This window comes from Actinia tenebrosa, unplaced genomic scaffold (assembly GCF_029948245.1).
Source record: "Actinia tenebrosa isolate PJP-AT-01 unplaced genomic scaffold, QUT_ActTen_1.0 PGA_scaffold12__29_contigs__length_12842862, whole genome shotgun sequence".
Lineage (NCBI taxonomy): Eukaryota > Metazoa > Cnidaria > Anthozoa > Actiniaria > Actiniidae > Actinia > Actinia tenebrosa.
Window position 1 is genome coordinate 231973 of NW_028292572.1, and position 6000 is coordinate 237972.

General features: G+C 34.9%; 1 long non-coding RNA gene across 1 annotated transcript; it reads left to right on the top strand.

Moving 5' to 3' along the window:
- The first annotated feature begins 368 nt into the window (after positions 1–368).
- Positions 369–1476, top strand: LOC148911888 (uncharacterized). Its single transcript, XR_016119379.1, has 2 exons — positions 369–687; positions 1102–1476. It is a non-coding gene; the product is annotated as an uncharacterized LOC148911888 (long non-coding RNA).
- The last annotated feature ends 4524 nt before the right edge of the window (positions 1477–6000 follow it).

The window sequence follows — 6000 nt, forward strand, 5'->3', positions numbered from 1 at the left end:
TTGGGGGTCCCATCGGCAAAACAAGGAAGACTTCAAATAATTCAATAATTTTACTGATTTTTCTACAGATAATTTATTTAAATATTGAATGAAATACAAATTTACTCCAAATATTCAACTGTTTATTAAGCTGTTCGAGCAATTATGATTATACAAATGAGCTTAATTTTTTGTTGTTATGTAAAGACGTAATTATTAAGTAAGCTTATTTTTTGCTCACTTTTACCAGTTTTCAAGTTTGTATTTTAGTTTTGATTTGTCCTAATGTAACCGGCGGCAAGGCGCTCAGCTATGAATCAGATTGCAAGTGGTTTTGACAAAAGAATTTATTGAAAAATTCACACAACTTTACAATACTCGAAAAAAAACGGGAACGAGATTACAGGATATCTCTAATGAAAACAAGAAAAATATTTACAATGAGATAAAATAAATTTGTAGCTTATCTAAATAGCTAAAAGTTATGAATAAAATACAGTTTTGCTAGATATAAATAGAAACGGAAATACGTAAATTACGTCACAGGTAATTTGAATATTGCATACTGATTAGCAGTGTTTACAATACGCGAGTGAAAATTACTAGGTTGCAAAGTTTAATGTACAAGTCGGTAAACCGTTTAAAATGAACTAAACCAATGGAAAAAAGCAATAGGAAAAATTGACTAGAGGTTAACTATGGCTTTAGGTAAGTATTTTAACCTTTGTTTATGACAAACTAAGAATTACACGGTTTACTGAACACGCGGTCGCGACAATGACCTTGAGTGTAGAGTTTAAGTAGCGAACAAATTAAAGGTTGGAAAGAAAAGGTCTTTTATCCCGCAGTTAAGGCTATTTATCGTAGTAAAAAGGTTAAACAAGCGAGTAAGGCGGTAGCGATCCTATAGTAAACGTTTTAAAGAGTTTAAAAGACAAGATACACTCAGCGTGATTACTAAATTACTACTGCGTGAATAACTTTGTACTAAATTACGCGCTAATGCGACTAGAATTACTACAACATGAAACGAATGCTTAACAAATATGTAGAAAATCTAAGCTATAAAATATAACGACTAGTTAACGATATTAACATAGATTTGTCCTAAATCTATCCTAGGTAAAAGTGTAAAAGGCTTCAAAGATTCATACCTTTACATCGTAGAGAATTCCTTGTCTTGATATGTGCAACGTCTTCAAGAACTTTTACTACACTGATTTAAGCTTAGTTTGGGCCTATTTTTATGGAAAAACCTGCATTCTTAAGACCTTACACATCCTATGCAATGTTGCACGCCCTAGGCGCAAACAGGATGTCCCAAACACGAACTTACGTAAACAAGCGCCAAACCTAGGCATGACTCACTGTAATGTAATTACGTACGGAAATTATTTCTTGCTTACGCATTTTCCACGCAAACAGTTAACTAAAGAATTACATTCCTATGTGTACACGAGGCATTCCTAATTAAAATATAGATTTATGACTAAATAATTACTGTCCGAAATAGTGTCTTTTGACTCTGTCACACTAAATCTCCAGAATTTCGAATTCAATTAAAGACATTCAAGGTAAATTTCAATAAACCTGGTATTGTATTGTATTTTCTGTAGTTAACTTTCGTTCTTTTAAGTAAAAGAGATTCAGTCAAAGCCAAAAAATGTCGGCCATGGTAAACTTTGTCGAAGAGTCTTCAAAGAACAAAACTAGCCCTTGAGTTGTGTACAAAATTCCTAAGTGGGAAAGTATACTCACGCAAAACAAACAAACAAACAAACATACAATGTAGATTCCATAGTGTTCAATTCGATTTAACTGCATGGTTTTTATTATGGGAGAAATTATTTTCAACTCGAATAAAAAATAATTGAAGATTTTTTTCCCAAACTAATTTTTATCTCTCAGTTCAAATTGGGCTCCCTGTGACTTCCGTATCGATAGCTCCTCTTTGAGGCAGTGCCTAAATATATATATTAGTATTGTCCATAATTCATGATTCTTTTATAGACTGTAAACGATGTTGCTTCAATTGGCCTTTTCTGCACAGGGGGAGGGGACTCCAGGAAAAAAGTACTTGGGATGCTCGTCGGAAATTTTCAAAAAGGACGTGGCTGAATGATTTTTAACCCCTAAGAGATACCACAAGAAGATGATGGGTTCTTGACATTTGATCAGTAGTAAGTAGCATCTGCTTGGTCTTTTTACCATTTAACAGAAGATTGGAGTTAGTACACCATTCCAATACAGTGTCCATTATGTCATTTAATTTTTTAGTTGCAGAATCAATTTCTTTAGCTGGACAATGCTTTATAAAAGTTGTGTCTTCTGCATATTGAAATGAAGCACAGTCTTGGCATTCTTTAACATCGTTTACGTAAAGGTTAAATAATACCTGTCCTAATATGGAACCTTGTTGAACACCAAAGGTGACATCAATGAACTCAGAACATTTATCGTTCACTTGCACAAATTGTCGTCTCTCACTGAGATAACTCAAGATACAATAAAAAAAATCCTTAGAGAAACTCATTTTATTCAAATTTCATTGAGATGGTCTTATAGACAACTGTATCAAAAACCTTGGAGAAATCAGCAAAAATGGCCAAGGTCAGTTCACCTTTTTTCATAGCCTGTATGATATCATCTCTGCATCGCAGCAAAGTGGTGGTAGTAGAATGTCACTTTCTATACACTGATATGTTCTCATTCAGTACGTTATACTCATTCATGTGTTCTATCATCTGATTAAGTACTAGTCTTTCATATATCTTCGAAAGCACTGGTAGTATGGCTACTGGTCTGTAGTCATCACAGGATGTAGGCCTATCAACTTTAGGTATAGGTGATATCCTCGAGTGTTTCCATGTCGTTGGAAAAGTGTTTTGTTCAATGCATTCATTAATGATGTGCGTGACAGGTGAGGTGATATAGTCTGTCACTAGTTCAATATACTTGGCAGGAATTAAATCAAGTCCTGTTGCACAGTCAGTTTTTATGCTTCTTAGTTGACGTTCTACTTCCTTGTGGGTTACTTTACGTAGTTTAAAGACGTTGTTCTGTGTCGTTGGTAGCGATTCAATGTATTTTTCAAGTTGATCCAATGAAGTGGGCGTTGCTCCAAGTATTCTTTGCGCTGTAGTTGAAAAGTGGATGTTTAAATCTGTAGGATCCCCACTTATTGACTTCGTGCAAGGATTCAGAATACGATGGATTGTACGCCATACTGACCTTTGCTACTGGTGTAGTGCACTCCATGTCCTGATTTCTCGGACCCACTAGAACTGGTCAGTACACCTTTCTATGAATAAATTTGGATTTACCTCACAACGTTTTTATTAACTGCGTAAACTCCAGCGCGTTTATAATAACACAGTTAAAGATTGATTGAGTCATTCAATACTAAATTTACTATCAACTAAACTTTTTTTTTCATAAACTGGTCTGTCATTGTGAGGATAATTTCAAACCAGTCCTTTAACAAACTTGTGGTGATTGCGAATATAATGATATTGCTACTTACCTTTGCTTCTGGTTCGATGCACTCTCGATCTTCAGACCCTGAACCTCCGTCACTGAAACTGTTCCGCAGTACACTTCGGCGACGGCTGGGATGAACAGTCTGCACTTCCGTCACTGTCCGTTTCAAAATTAATAATATTTCAATAATATTTGACAAATCTGACAGCTTTTGAAGGCGATCCCACAAGTCTATTTCTTTGCAATATAAAAGCTCGTAAAGTAGTTTTCATTTGGCAGATTGAAACTCTTGTTCTGATACCAATCCGTCTTTAAACACATCATACAACTCGACGCAAGTATTTTTAAGCTTGCTTAAGGAAGACATTGATCACTGCAGAATTAAGTACCACTAATATTACCTCTATATAACCCTCGTAACATAAGCGTTTCAATTAACGTTCAACGCTTTTGTTAATAAGTCACTTTGAAAGCTTCAAAACGTGTCAGTGAATTTTTATTCATGAACAGAACTATACTTGGCAGTGAATTGTCCGTTGTTAATTGCGAATTGACTTTGACTGGCCAGTCTTGAAAATACAGTTAGATGAAAATGAAAATGGAAAGCTTCCGGGAAAACTCTTAACCAGGCTCTTGAGTAAAGATGCACAAGGATCAGACGTACGTGATACTCTGGATAATCCTCGGGATCATCCTAAAGACTGTGCCGACAATCAGAACAAAAACAAGCCAGAGAAAACAGATAAAGTATTGCTACACATTGAGGCTCTCATAAAAGGATATCATGAATGTCCTTGTGCTGTATATGAGCAAGAACACTTTAATAAGACTAGCAAAAAGAAGGGAGAACGCGGCAACGCTCTGAGAGTAAACAATAACAGAGGTCAGCTTGGACACCTTCAGAAAGAATTGTTCCCTGAATTATGGCATGTCGCTCATAAGATTGACTGATATAAAAATGGCAAAAACAAGAAAAACAAATGAGTTATAATTTTACAATTTTATACGATATTTTTTACTAGTACTGTTATTGGAGATGCATTTCCATATAGAAGAGGGCGATATAGACTCGGAGGAGGCCTTAACGTCCCAGTTCTTGTGTGTGTTAAGCTACCGAGACGTCCAGAGAGCCCACTTCTGTTCAACCTATTCATGGATTTTGAGATGAGGGTGTTTATGTTATTATGACAGTGAAAGTGACAGTGACAGTGACAGTGACAGTGACAGTGACAGTGACAGTGACAGTGACAGTGACAGTGATAGTGACAGTGATAGTAATAGTAATAGTAATAGTATTGGTAGTAATAGTAACAGTAACAGTAACAGTAACAGTAACAGTAACAGTAACAGTAACAGTATTGGTAGTAACAGTATTGGTAGTAACAGTATTGGTAGTAACAGTATTGGTAGTAACAGTATTGGTAGTAACAGTATTGGTAGTAACAGTATTGGTAGTAACAGTATTGGTAGTAACAGTATTGGTAGTAACAGTATTGGTAGTAACAGTATTGGTAGTAACAGTATTGGTAGTAACAGTATTGGTAGTAACAGTATTGGTAGTAACAGTATTGGTAGTAACAGTATTGGTAGTAACAGTATTGGTAGTAACAGTATTGGTAGTAACAGTATTGGTAGTAACAGTATTGGTAGTAACAGTATTGGTAGTAACAGTATTGGTAGTAACAGTATTGGTAGTAACAGTATTGGTAGTAACAGTATTGGTAGTAACAGTATTGGTAGTAATAGTAATACAAGTAATAGTAATAGTAGTAATAATAGTAATAATAATAGTAATAATAATAATAATAATAATAAAACTTCATTTAAAGAGGGGACACACAACAGTTACAATAAAAACACGTACTGAAAACCCAGTGGGCCTCTGAAAATTATAACAATAAAAAACTAAGAAATACTAAAAAATACATAATCGAGAAAAGAAAAAAAAATGGAAATGAATCAACAAAATTTAACAACAAACTAAACGTGAATAAAAAATAAATAAAATTAAGGAATCTCTAATAACGAAATAATAATAATAACGTAAGACGTTTCCTCCAAGCCAAGAGCACCGCAGCACAGCTCCACTCCAAGTCCTCAGGCCGCAACCTGGAAGACCTGGGGTGAAGCTGGCACGGAGCCCCCATGACTCAGAACAAACGCCTTACATCGTTACTAAAATGAACATGACTTTCATACAAATGATCTAATAATCTAATAAAATGTTAAACTTTCTTTCTGATATCCTAAGTACTTAACGTGCAAACCCTTTTTGAATCCCTTAATTGATTGTGATTGCTTAATGTCATTGTTCATACTGTTCCATAATTTAATGGCTCTAACAGTAAAAGTTCTACCACCCTCGGTCTGTCGATGAAAGAGGGGGCACCTAAAATTATATTTCTTAAAACGAGTATTTCTATTATGTATATCAGCGTTCGTAAGAAGGTTTTCATTCATATATTCAGGGGTCTGTCCATTAATTCTCTTATACATAAGTGCTCCGGTAGTAATAAGTGTTTCTTGATAAAATGGTATCCA